We start from the raw sequence: 14,922 nt of genomic DNA, 5'->3' as shown, positions 1-14,922 counted from the left end.
TGTGCTTGGCCGGTGCCTGGGAGACCATGTGATAAATGAGCCTCCTGTTTCCAGTGCCTGCCAGGCAAACAGAGAAAGCGAAATGGATGGGTGACATTAAGTCGACGAGCACCCCCACTCCCTCTCCTAGCCTAGCTCCACACTCTCCTAGCCTAGCTCCACACTCTCCTAGCCTAGCTCCACACTCTCCTAGCCTAGCTCCACACTCTCCTAGCCTAGCCTCACACTCGCCTAGCCTCACACTCGCCTAGCCTAGCCCCACACTCGCCTCACACTCGCCTAGCCTCACACTCGCCTAGCCTAGCCCCACACTCGCCTAGCCTAGCCCCACACTCGCCTAGCCCCACACTCGCCTAGCCCCACACTCGCCTAGCCCCACACTCGCCTAGCCTCACACTCGCCTAGCCTCACACTCGCCTAGCCTCACACTCGCCTAGCCTCACACTCGCCTAGCCCCACACTCGCCTAGCCTCACACTCGCCTAGCCTCACACTCGCCTAGCCCCACACTCGCCTAGCCTAGCCTCACACTCGCCTAGCCTCACACTCGCCTAGCCCCACACTCGCCTAGCCCCACACTCGCCTAGCCTCACACTCGCCTAGCCTCACACTCGCCTAGCCCCACACTCGCCTAGCCTAGCCTCACACTCGCCTAGCCTAGCCCCACACTCGCCTAGCCTCACACTCGCCTAGCCTAGCCCCACACTCGCCTAGCCTCACACTCGCCTAGCCTAGCCCCACACTCGCCTAGCCTAGCCCCACACTCGCCTAGCCTCACACTCGCCTAGCCTAGCCCCACACTCGCCTAGCCTAGCCCCACACTCGCCTAGCCTAGCCTCACACTCGCCTAGCCCCACACTCGCCTAGCCTAGCCCCACACTCGCCTAGCCCCACACTCGCCTAGCCTAGCCCCACACTCGCCTAGCCTAGCCCCACATTCGCCTAGCCTAGCCCCACATTCGCCTAGCCTAGCCCCACACTCGCCTAGCCTAGCCCCGCACTCGCCTAGCCTAGCCCCGCACTCGCCTAGCCTAGCCCCGCACTCGCCTAGCCTAGCCCCGCACTCGCCTAGCCTAGCCCCGCACTCGCCTAGCCCCGCACTCGCCTAGCCCCGCACTCGCCTAGCCCCGCACTCGCCTAGCCCCGCACTCGCCTAGCCCCGCACTCGCCTAGCCCCGCACTCGCCTAGCCCAGCACTCGCCTAGCATAGCCCCGCACTCTCCTAGCCTAGCCCCGCACTCGCCTAGCCCCGCACTCGCCTAGCCCCGCACTCGCCTAGCCTCGCACTCGCCTAGCCCCGCACTCGCCTCACACTCGCCTAGCCCAGCACTCGCCTAGCCCAGCACTCGCCTAGCCTAGCCCCACACTCGCCTAGCCCCGCACTCGCCTAGCCCCGCACTCGCCTAGCCTAGCCCCGCACTCGCCTCACACTCGCCTAGCCCCACACTCGCCTAGCCTAGCCCCACTCGCCTAGCCTAGCCCCACTCGCCTCGCCTAGCCTAGCCCCACACTCGCCTAGCCTAGCCCCACACTCGCCTAGCCCCACACTCGCCTAGCCTCACACTCGCCTAGCCTCACACTCGCCTAGCCTCACACTCGCCTAGCCTCACACTCGCCTAGCCTCACACTCGCCTAGCCTCACACTCGCCTAGCCCCACACTCGCCTAGCCCCACACTCGCCTAGCCCCACACTCGCCTAGCCCCACACTCGCCTAGCCCCACACTCGCCTAGCCCCACACTCGCCTAGCCCCACACTCGCCTAGCCTAGCCCCACACTCGCCTAGCCTAGCCCCACACTCGCCTAGCCTAGCCCCACACTCGCCTAGCCTAGCCCCACACTCGCCTAGCCTAGCCCCACACTCGCCTAGCCTACCTCCACACTCGCCTAGCCTACCTCCACACTCTCCTAGCCTACCTCCACACTCTCCTAGCCTACCTCCACACTCTCCTAGCCTACCTCCACACTCTCCTAGCCTACCTCCACACTCAAACACAGCACAATAAGCCATTCCTCAGAGTTGCATTGGGAGGCAATGAATATAAAGCATTCTAATTACCGCTGCTGAAATGTAAACTGACCACCCGCCATCCTTATCCTAGGGCAACACACAAGCTCTGATTGAAATGTTCATTTCAGAGTATGCGAGGAACGAGAAAAACAGATTTTTACAGTTGAATGGAGCTTATGTGCTGCCGTGATGGACCGTGTTGAACACTGCCTGCAGATCTTAAATGTCTCGAATGAAAAGCCATTCATCTCAACAGACATTATTCAATGACAGGAGGAGTATGACCTTTATTTGGGATTAAAGGAGCAGAAAAAAAACTATTTTTAGCTTCACTCCATAAAAAAAAAATGACAATCAAAAACTCCTGTGTTGATCTGTCAATCCATCCAATCAATATTACTGCCTCTATGCATCTTCTCTCAGCCTTTAAAAAACCCAACCTGAATGAAGTCACAACTTTCTCACGGCTGATATTGTTTCAGAGCAGATGAGGCCCATTTGAATTATATCTCTCATGAAATGAAACCATAAAGTCCCTGGAGCCTCTCCCTCTGATTTGATTAGGAGGAATCCCATGCCAACCTCACTGCCATCTATTGCCCCCCCCCATAAAAAACAGAGCTAAACAAACAAATGGGGAGGAAGGAAGGATGGAGGGAGAATGTCTAATTAAATATGGATTACTATAAAAAGGTTGGGATGTTGGGGAGCAAGTCGAAGCAAGGCGCTGCCTCACACAGATCCGGGCTCCCCTTTCTTCTGTTCTCCCCCAGCAGATAATGATCCATCAGAGACTCTACGGCCAAGGAACAATGACATGAAAATCCACACAGACTAGCAGGGAGTAGAGGAGATGGGTCTAATGTGGTTATAAAGTGCTTAAGCACAGACAGAGGGACATGCACCGAGTCAGACAGACAGATAAGCATTTCTGCTTAAGATCGACACAGAGGATGACATGAAAGGGTCCACAGACCGGCAGAGATGCTGTCCCATGGTGTTAGCAACATACTAAAGGGGAGAGAGAGAGAGAGAGAGAGAGAGATACAGAGAGACAGAAAACCTGAGTCTTTGCCTTCATTATGGTAAATCACTAAAACATTACAGAAATACACTACGGAAAAAGAAAGAACAGCACGTCAGAAATCAGCTCAATGTAATTGAAGAATCCATAGACTCTAACCACTTCTGGGAAAATTAGAAAATACAGAACAAACAACAAAAGAGTTATCTATCCAAAACGGAGATGTATGGATAAACCACTTCTCCAATCTTTTTGGCCCTATAACAAAGAGCAAAAACATATGACTAAATACAAATCTTAGAATCAAGTATAAAATACTAACAAATTCCAATTGGCTATACTTAAACATCATCCTTAGCTCTGGCATCTTCCCCAATATTTGGAACCAAGGACTGATCACCCCAATCCACAAAAGTGGAGATAAATTTGACCCCAATAACAACCGTGGGATATGTGTCAACAGCAACCTTGGGAAAATCCTCTGCATTATCATTAACAGACTGGTACATTTCCTCAGTGAAAACAATGTACTGAGCAAATGTCAAATTGTATTTTTACCAAATTGCTATACGACAGACCATGTATTCACCCTGCACACCCTAATTGACAAACAATCAAACCAAAACAACGGCAAAGTCTTCTCATGCTTTGTTGATTTCAAAAAAAGCCTTTGACTCAATTTGGCATGAGGGTCTGCTATACAAATTGATGGAAAGTGGTGTTGGGGAAAACATACAACATAAAATCCATGTACATAAACACGTGTGAGCTTAAAATTGGCAAAAAACACATTTCTTTCCACAGGTCCGTGGGGTGAGACGGATGCAGCTTAAGCCCCACCCACTTCAACATATATATCAACGAATTGGCGAGGGCACTAGAACAGTTCGCAGCACCCGGCCTCACCCTACTAGAATCTGAAGTCAACTATCAACTGCTTGATCTGGTGCTTCTGTCCCCAACCAAGGAGGGCCTAAAGCAGTACCTTGATCTTCTGCACAGATTCTGCCAGACCTGGGCCCTGACAGTAAATCTCAGCAAGACAAAAATGATGGTGTCCCAAAAAAGGTCCAGTTGCCAAGACCAAAAAAAGTAAACAAAAAAAGAAACATCCTCTCACTGTCAACTACATTTATTTTCATGTGTAAAAATTTGTATGAACATAACAAGATTCAACAACTGAGACATAAACTGAACAAGTTCCACAGACATGTGACTTACAGAAATTGAATAGTGTGTCCCTGAACAAAGGGGGGGTCAACTGCATTTATTTTCAGCAAACTTAACATGTGTAAATATTTGTATGAACATAACAAGATTCAACAACAGACATAAACTGAACAAGTTCCACAGACATGTGACTACAGGAATGTAATAATCAAAAGTCAGTCAGTATCTGGTGTGACCACCAGCTGCATTAAGTACTGCAGTGTATCTCCTCCTCATGGACTGCACCAGATTTGCCAGTTCTTGCTGTGAGATGTTACCCTACTCTTCCACCAAGGCACCTGCAAGTTCCCGGACATTTCTGGGTGAATGGCCCTAGCCCTCACCCTCCGATCCAACAGGTCCCAGACATGACATCTGAGCTTTCGCTGGCCATGGCAGAACACTGACATTCCTGTCTTGCAGGAAATCACGCACAGAACAAGCAGTATGGCTAGTGGCATTGCCATGCTGAAGAGTCATGTCAGGATGAGCCTGCAGGAAGGGTACCACATGAGGGAGGAGGATGTCTTCCCTGTAACACACAGCGTTGAGTTTGCCTGCAATGACAACAAGCTCAGCCCGATGATGCTGTGACACACCACCCCAGACCATGATGGACTCTCCACCACCAAATCGATCCCGCTCCAGAGTACAGGCCTCGGTGTAAAGCTCATTTCTTAAGACGATACACACAAATTCGACCATCACCCCTGGTGAGACAAAACCGTGACTCGTCAGTCCTGTCTGGTCCAGAGACGGTGGGTTTGTGCCCATAGGCAACATTGTTGCCGGTGATGTCTAGTGAGGACCTGCCTTACAACGGGCCTATATGCCCTTAGTCCAGCCTCTCTCAGCCTATTGTGGACAGTCTGAGCACAGATGGAGGGATTGTGCGTTCCTGGTGTAACTCAGGCAGTTGTTACCATCCTGTACCTGTCCCGCAGGTGTGATGTTCGGATGTACCGATCCTGTACAGGTGTTGTTACACGTGGTCTTGCAAGTACGATCAGCTGTTTGTCTGTCTTGCTGTAGTGCTGTCTTAGGTGTCTCACAGTACAGACATTGCAATTTATTGCCCTGGCCACATCTGTAGTCCTCATGCCTCCTTGCAGCATGCCCAAGGCACGTTCACACAGATGAGCAGGGACCCTGGGCATCTTTCTTTTGGTGTTTTTCCAGTCAGCAGAAAGGCCTCTTTAGTGTCCTAAGTTTTCATAACTGTGATCTTAATTGCCTACCTTCTAAGATGTTAGTGTCTTAACGACCGTTCCACAGGTGCATGTTCATTAATTGTTTATGGTTCATTGAACAAGCATGGGAAACAGTGTTTAAACCCTTTACAATGAAGATCTATTTGGATTTTTACAAATTATCTGTGAAAGGTCATAAACATTTCTTTTTTTGCTGCGTTTACAAATTCCATCTAGACACCATTGCCCTAGAGCACACAAAAAACGACACATACCTTGGCCTAAACATCAGCCCCACAGGTAACTTCCACAAAGCTGTGAACGCTCTGAGAGACAAGACAAGAAGGGCATTCTATGCCATCAAAAGGAACATAAAATTCAACATACCAATTAGGATCTGGCTAAAATACTTGAATCAGTTATAGAACTCATATTGTTGTGCCCTTTATTGTTGTGAGGTCTGGGGTCAGCTCACCAACCAATAATTCACAAAATGGGTTAAAACACCAAATTGAGACTCTGCATGCAGAATTCCGCAAAAATGTCTGTGTACAATGTAAAACACCAAATAATGCATGCAGAGCAGATTGAGGCCGATACCCGCTAATTATCATAATCAAGAAAAGAGACTACAAAATTCTACAACCACTGAAAAGTAAGCGATTCCCAAATCGTCTCTTACAAAGCCATCACCTACAGAGATGAACCTGGAGAAGAGTTCCCTAAGCAAGCTGGCTCTGGTGCTCTGTTCACAAACACACCCCACAGAGCCCCAAGGACAGCAGCACAATTACACCCAACCAAATCATGAGAAAACAAGAAGATAATTACTTGACACACTGAAAAAAAAAAAAAACGAAACAAACTAGAATGCTATTTGGCCCTAAACAGAGAGTACACAGCGGCAGAATAACTGACCACTAACCCAAACTAACCCAAACCGAAGGAAAGCTTTGACTATGTACCAACTCAGTGAGCATAGCCTTGCTATTGAGAAAGGTTGTTGTAGGCAGACCTGGCTCTCAAGAGAAGACAGGCTATGTGCACAATGCCCACAAAATGAGGTGGAACCTGAGCTGCACTTCCTAACCTCCTGCCAAATGTATGACCATTTTAGAGACATATTTCACTCAGATTATACAGATCCACAAAAATTAGAAAACAAACCCAATTTTGATTAAGTCCCATATCTACTGGGTGAAATACCACAGTGTGCCATCACAGCTGCAATATTTGTGACCTGTTGCCACAAGAAAATGGCAACCAGGGAAGAACAAACACCATGGTAAATAGAGTCCATATGTTTATTTGCCCTATGGTACTTGTAACAATCTGCAAATAGACATAATGACATTATGTCTATTCTTTTGGAACATCTGGGGGTGTAATGTTTACTGTTCATTTTTATTGTTTATTTCACTTTTGTTTATTAACTACTTCACTTGCTTTGGATAGATACAGTTGTCGGAAGTGTCATGATGTTGGCCTGGGAGTAGGTTTATGAGTCATAAATACCTCTTTCACCCTTTTTCCTCTCTCTACCCTACTGATGTTACATTTGCAAAACCCTTGGTTAACATAGAGATTCTGGGAACATCGGAAGGTGGGGGGGAAATGAACTATATTCTGGTAATCCGACCAATGGAACATATGCGGTGGTACTTAATGAATATGACGTCAGTTCGGTTGTCATCTGAGACATTCTCATCGATAAGATGACAAACTCTACAGTGGAAAGTCTACACAGAGTTATCGGATTCACATGGAATTGTTGTTCAATTTAAATGTTTGAATATGAAATTATTCGTGATGGGATGAAATGTGATTTTAGCTTCTAAAATGTGAGATTTGGGTTTTCATAAGATAGGGCTCAGCTCAATCAGTGGCCCGCCCCTGTGAAGGGACATGGGCTATAAAACTTTTCAAATACGCCCTCTTCTCCCTTCCTATAAAAGCCTTTGACGACAATATAACATCCTGTTCCGAGAACGACGGTCCGATGTCAGAATGGTTCAGATAATAACTACAGAACGAAGCCAACATCAGCATGAGCTTTGGTTGCGAATGGTATGAACTTTGAACTCTTATTCACTACAGAAGTGATACCTCCTAGCCGTTGAGTTAGCAAGGAAGGAACAGACAGAGTATCCCGTCTAGCACACAACGACCTTACTACAACGTATTCAATTTACCAGCAGAGACATTCTTCAAAGGACTTGGTTGGGCAACACGGCCTTCCATCTACCACCAACCTACCGAAGCGCAGCTCAGAGTAAATATTTATTGCATTTTCCTTTTCCAAATGGGCGGTAATTTAGAATGCATAAGATACTGTATTTATGATGGCACAGCTTCGCCCTTTGTTCCTCAGTCTTCCCGCTCTTTCACTCAAACCCAGACCCTTTTCTTTTGTGTAACCAGCTGTCATATCTGTTCCGCCCGTTATGATTTAAATATGTGTATGTGTAATTCTGTGTGATTAGTTAGGTATTTAGTAAATAAATAATTAAACCCAATTTTGTATTGCTGATTCAACTTGTTAGCCAGGGTTCGTGCAGATAACCAAGAATTTACAACTTTCAGATGAGACTGAATTAAGATGACGATTAATATTGACTGCTATTCACGTAAAATATTAATAGGTCTTTAAGAGTTTATTCGGAAGATAACAGCTCTATAAATATTATTTTGTGGTGCCCGACTAGTTAATTACATGTACATTATTAGCTCAATCAGGTAATATTAATTACAGAGAAATTATTTTATAGAAAAGCATGTCATATCACTTAATCCGGCATAGCCAAAGACACGACAGAAGTTTGCATGCACCTTAGCCAAATACATTTAAACTCAGGTTCACAACTCCTGACATTTAATCCTAGTAAAAATTCCATCTCAGGTCAGTTAGGATCACCACTTTATTTTAAGAATGTGAAATGTCAGAATAATAGTAGAGAGAATGGTTTATTTCAGCTTTTATTTCTTTCATCACATTCCCTGTGGGTCAGAAGTTTACATATACTCAATTAGTATTTGGCAGCATTGCCTTTAAATGGTTTCACTTGGGTCAAACATTTCTGGTAGCCTTCCACAAGCGTCCCACAATAAGTTGGGTGAATTTTGACCCATTCCTCTTGACAGAGCTGGTGTAACTGAGTCAGCCTCCCCCTTTTTGCCCCAAATATAACAATGGTCATTATGGCCAAAAAGTTATATTTTTGTTTCATCAGACCAGAGAACATTTCTCCAAAAAGTACGATCCTTGTCCCGTGTGCAGTTGCAAACCGTAGTCTGGCTTTTTTTATGGCAGTTTTGTAGCAGTGGCTTCTTCCTTTACAGAACAGCCTTTCAGGTTATGTCGATATAGGACTCGTTTTACTGTGGATATAGATACTTTTGTAACCGTTTCTCCAGCATGTTGTTCTGGGATTGATTTGCACTTTTCGCACCAAAGTACGTTCATCTCTATGAGACAGAACGCGTCTCCTTCCTGAGCGGTATGACAGCTGCGTGGTCCCCATGGTGTTTATACTTGCGTACTATTGTTTGTACAGATGAACGTGGTACATTCAGGTGTTTGGAAATTGCCTGATTTCTTTTGATTTTTCCCTGATGTCAAGTGAAAGAATCTGCCTGTAAACAATTGTTGGAAAAATTACTTATGTCATGTACAAAGTAGATGTCCTAACCAACTTACCAAAACTATAGTTTGTTAATACATTTGTGGATAGGTTGAAAAACTAGTTTTAATGACGCCAACCTAAGTGCATGTAAACTTCCGACTTCAACGGTATATATAGAAAGAGAGAGGGAGCATATGCAGAGCAGACCAGAGCATGTGAGCAGAGTTAAGCAGTTGGAAACAACGCTCATGGAGAGGTGCTTGCGCGGCGCTCCATGTGCTTTACTACGCTCCACTAAAAACCACTCTACACACACAAGAAAAAAACAGAAAAAAACTGGCCCTCCAAATTCGCTCCAATCATTAAAAATCACAATTTAACCAACACCCATCTATTTTTGTGACTACCTTGACCTACCAATTGGTATTTAAGTATCGAAACCAAACCATATGGATTTGAATGTAAAGTATTTGAATTAACATGAGAAGGCTACATGTCATATTAAACAGCATGTAAACACTCCATATAGGTCAGGAGCCAGACAGGGAGCCTAGAAGGAATGAAAATGAATGATTTAGGCTGTATTATTTCAAGGCTATAGTCTACAAAGAAATACACTGAATGATTTGGTTTGGCTATTTGTTTCAAGTGTATGTGGCGGTTCTCGCTTGTAAGGCGTCCTGGGTGAACCCCCGTCCTTAGTGTCCAAAATTCGTCATCTCTCCCATGTCTTATTCGATTAGTATATTTGAAAGCGTAAGGATACTAATTCAGCCATAGTTGTTCTGAAATGTTTATTGCTTGCCAACATTTTACTCCCTCCTCTGCTTAATATAACACATACATTAATTATTAATTTCGGTTGCCTATCCTGACAAAGTTTGTTCTCTAGAAAGTATTTGACTCTGATGTGTGCCACAGAGAGTAATTGACTCTACACAAAATTAAGAAAATGAGTGACGGGGGGGGGGGGGGGACTTCTGGCAGGGGGGAGATTTGTCACACCAGGTGAGCAGTGGAGAATATCCTCTCCACACTTGCAGAGCCACTGGGGATGCTAAACACCATTTTGGCCACACTTACCAGGCTGGGCAGGGATGTGGAGTCGTTTTAAAATGTTTCTATATTTAGGCCTAAAGGTTTAGGCAAAATAACCCAATCAAAACAGAAAGCTCCTTGAACGTGGGAATATGCCAGGCCTATTGGGCCAAAATCAATTATGGCCTATTGTATAGATAATAGAACAAAAATGAATGAAACATTTAGTTGAAACCAAAAATAAAAGATGTTTAGTTTATAAATACCTTGCTACGATGACACACTTATCTACCCACCTTAATTCCTTTCTTTTAGCATGTGCACGTAGTAAGTACACCATCATGCTTTTGGGATGTCTTTTCAGACAATGATTCTTTAGTTGTGGACACTACATCACCCCAGTCCCTCTCTTGCTTCTCATCTTTGTAAGTCACCTTGATTTAGCACCTGTGCGTTTTAACAGTTTCTTTATGAAAATATTTAGCAGTAGCTAAAGCAAGCAGCACACAAGCAGACTACAAATGTATGCTGGCCGGGCGTGCCCTGAGCTCCTAAAGTGAGTGCTACTGGAGCGGGCAAGAAGGTCGATGCTCCAGCCTATGGGAATCTCAGCTCCAAATTGGACAAGCTCTAACCACTAGGCAGGTAGCGTAGTGTTTAGAGCGTTGGGCCAGTAACCGAAAGGTTGCTAGATCGAATCCCCGAGCAGACATGGTACAAATCAGTTGTTCTGTTCCTAGGCGGTCAGTGTAAATAAGAATTTGTTCTTAAATGACGTGCCTAGTAAAATAAAAATATATATAATACTCTGGAGCAGACAGACTTCTGGAAAGTTAAAGGCAAATTGACTGACCAGACAATGAAATGGCAGACAGTGAAGGTGGGCACAAGGTAAACTATATCAGGTAATCATTTTAATTAATACATTACATGAGGGGCCAGTCAGTGGGGCGTTTGACGATGACAGGGTGAGCTAGTGTCCTTCTCGCCCCCGCACTTTCTAATAGCCTAATTGAAGTCATTATTGGGATTGAGCCGTGTTGGTAATTGTAATGAGGCTCTTTAAACTGGCAGTGGAGTCTGGCATGCCATGAAAGCAAGGTTCGCTTGGCTCCCTGACTTCCCATGACATTTATAGCAGAGAGAGGGAGAGCAACTGACGGCCGCGGAAGAGACACTGAGCATTTGCACCCTGGTCAAATAGCCAACCCTGGCCCTGCTCCACTCCATCTGAACATCTAATCATCCCACAGTAAGAGATGAGCAGCCAGCTAAATCCTCTCCTCCTGCACCATGACTGATTAGGCTCCAGAGTGCAAAATGGCAGCAGCCCATCACCCAAGGCGGGCCGGGCCGACACATTATCTAGTGGAAGGAGTATTTAACTCCCGCACCTTCAAAGAGTTTCTCTGAGATCCTGTCTGTGCATCAGGATTAACTGCTAATCTACGGCGGTATTTCAGCAGTCTAACTCCACAGCGACAGCAGTGAGTAATTGCTCCAATTTATTTCCAGATCAGAGGGTTATGATAAACAATTAAGAGAGCAATTAGGCATATGCGATTAAAATCTGATTTGATTTGACACCCTATTCTCCACTCTTTCTGGCACACCTCAAGTTAAAATGTGATTGGCCTTTCAGCTTCACTAACTATTTTTAACAAGATATAGCGAGCACCGACATGAGCGAGCTAGGATGGCTGTGAGTGTATATGGACAGAATGAAAAGAGAGAAAGCAGAGGAAGAGATGGCTGGGAGGTAGGTTTGAGTGTTCGGTGTGAACAGTGTTCATCGTCAATATTTGAACAATGAAAAAGGTTCATTTGACCAAGGTGAACAAGGGGAGAAGACAGACATGCCACAGGAGATACTCATATATATGGGTGTGTCTCTACCCTCATTTGAGCCTGACAAGACGATCAGAGGGAGAGCGAATGTCCTAATACGTCATATTAATGTGTATCTTTCAGAAACAAATTGTTGATGGGTAAATCCATTTGAATTCAATCACTTGACAGCATCCCTTTTGCTACAAAAATTTATCCTAAAAAACAAATTCCATACGTGTTTGCCAATGGTAGAAGTGTCAAGAAAGTGACTTTTTAGACCTGAAAGGCAAAACATTTAGATAGAGGTGCTCAAAGTTGACCCATTTTGCAGATCTCACCCTACTACGAGACATCCATGTCTTCATCATTGGAAATGATAAACGGTTGAGTTTGATAGTACTTAAAAGCGTTATAAAACTTAAAAATAAAAAAAATGAATGTCCATTTTTATATTCACGTTGTAGCTTAGACCATTTCACATCAGGTGTTAATGTTGTGCCTGCCCTCGGTTGAGACACGTTCTTGAATACAGGGTGGGTGTCATTTTCATCATAGAAACATCATTTTTAGAATGGCCCAATCCCTTCAGTCAGACCACTGCAATTTAGCTGGTGCACCATTGAAATTTAAAATGTTTACTTTAATTACTAACAAATATTTCCATTCAAGTCAACGTTCTCTGATGTGTTGACCATCAACCATCTTTGTGGTACAACTTTAAAGTTACATTTGAATTCTATGACATCCATCAAACAACCCTGTTTGTAAGCTTTTAAAATGACAAACTCAACTTGTTTATCTTTTTCCAGTGATGAAGACATGGATGTCTCAAGGTACGCAAAATAGGACAACAAAAGCATATCAGCACAGGGCCTCTGAGTCACAGCCAACTCTTGACACAATACCGTACTGAAATAGAAATGGCTACTTCAAGCACATTTTCCAAATGACAAGGAAGATGACAACGGACAGTGCTGGCCAAACTCCCAAAGAGCTCATCTTCATAACAAGTGAAATGGGTGAGCATCATCCAGCAACACCGCTCTCCTCGAAGGATGTATATATTGGCCTGGTCTTTGACAGTTTATACACTACAGAGAACCTGCTGAATCAGATGAGCAGCAGGGCAGGACAAAAAAAAAAAGGTGATTACATCATAGCAAAGAAAACATGGTATTTCTCAACTCCATTACATTCTCCTCACACGCGAGGCGGTGGTGCGCCTCATGATTAATCATGTGTAGCGGCAGCAGCAGGCTGAATGGTCTACTGGAGGCATCAACAAGACGCATCAGGAACTCTGGAGGAGTGAGTGGGAGAGCCAGGAACTGTATTACAGGGCTATTGACTTGAGTGTTTCACTGGAGTGAAGTGGCAGTATGCTGCTACTACTAGTAGTAGTAGTACAGTAGCAGTAGAAGCAGCAGCACAGTAGAAGGAGTTTAAATCTTTGTTTCCATTGAACATGCCATACAAATAAATATATTTTTATTAAATCATATTTAGAATGCCTTGGTACTCCTTTCTTTTTGACAACATGTAAAGTGCTGGTCCCATGTTTCATGATCTGAAATAAAAGATTCCCAAAATATTCTGTACACACAAAATGCTTCTCTCAAACAATGTGCACAAATTTGTTTACATCCCTGTTATTGAGCATTTCTCCTTTGCCAAGATAATCCACCCAGCTGACAGGTGTGGCATATCAAGAAGCTGATATAACAGCATGATCATTACACAGGTGCACCTTGTCCTGGGGACAATAAATGGCCACTCTAAAATGTGCAGTTTTGTCACAACACAATGCCACAGATGGCAAGTTTTGCGGGAGTGTGCAATTGGCATGCTGACTGCAGGAATGTCCACCAGATCTAGTGCCAGAGAATTGAATGTTAATGTCTCTACCATAAGTCACCTCCAACATAATTATAGAGAATTTAGCAGTATGTCCAACTGGCCTCACAACCGCAGACCACATGTAACCAGGCCTGCCCAGGACCCCCACATTCGGCTTATTCACCTGCGGGATCATCGGAGACCAGCCACCTGCACAGCGGATGAAACTGAGGAGTATTTCCGTCTGTAATAAAGCTCTTTGTGGGGAAAAACTCATTCTGATTGGCTGGGCATGGCTCCCAAGTGGGTGGGCCTATATTCCCTCCCAGACCCACTCATGGCTGCGCCCCTTCCCAGTAATGTGAAGTCCATAGATTAGGGCCTAATTAATTTATTTCAAATAACTGATTTAGAAAGCACTCCAATTGCCACATTAAACTAAATTATGCAGTAGTTAGAGGAGTGACAGAAAGGAAACATGAAAGCAGAGAGAGACACTGCCACTGGTGGCCTCTGCCACTGGTGGACATCAGCTTGGTACCAATCAGTCCTTAGGAATCTTGGACGGTCTCATACCCCACATCCTTCCCCACTCATGTCTAGTGGAAGTGATGACTGCGCAGTGCTGTGGACAGGCTGCCTTCCCTCTCCCTCCCTCTGTCTGTCTCCACCTCCCACCCTGCTCAGCCTCTCCACGCTGAAAGAGCCAATGCCGGGTGACCTTCAACCACACCCACAGGGAACCAAAGGAAAAGGGGGAGAGTGAGGGAGGAATGATAGAGAGGAGAGGTAGAGTGAATGGAACTGGAGGGCATAAAGAGAGAGAACGGGAGAGTAGAAGGATAGAGGAAAAACCTCAAATTGAACCCAGGGAATGGAAATCTCTGTGGAAGCCAGTGGAGCGCGTAGCTGATTGTTACAAGAAATATATGACTCTCCTTCCCCTTTCTCACTGGTCTGACTAAAGCTCTCACTTGGAGATGACCCGCACACACGGAGAACAGAGAGAATAAGAGGGAGAGGGGACAAATGAGAGACTTTGAATTTAGATGTGACCCTGAGAAGGTGGAGATTGATTTGCCTATGCACTTAACGGAACACAATGACAAGGTGACGCAAACCTACTCTCCTTGACCATCAAAACAATCTCTCCAACACTAAAA

General features: G+C 45.2%; 1 protein-coding gene across 2 annotated transcripts in view; it reads right to left on the bottom strand.

Moving 5' to 3' along the window:
- LOC139365967 (large ribosomal subunit protein uL11m-like) overlaps positions 1 to 14,922 on the bottom strand; it is a 58,847-nt gene that overhangs the window by 6,725 nt on the left and 37,200 nt on the right. The window lies entirely within an intron of this gene.

The sequence above is a fragment of the Oncorhynchus clarkii genome, chromosome 14 (genome assembly GCF_045791955.1).
Source record: "Oncorhynchus clarkii lewisi isolate Uvic-CL-2024 chromosome 14, UVic_Ocla_1.0, whole genome shotgun sequence".
Taxonomy (NCBI): Eukaryota; Metazoa; Chordata; class Actinopteri; order Salmoniformes; family Salmonidae; genus Oncorhynchus; species Oncorhynchus clarkii.
This window is presented reverse-complemented; position numbering and strand designations above follow the sequence as displayed.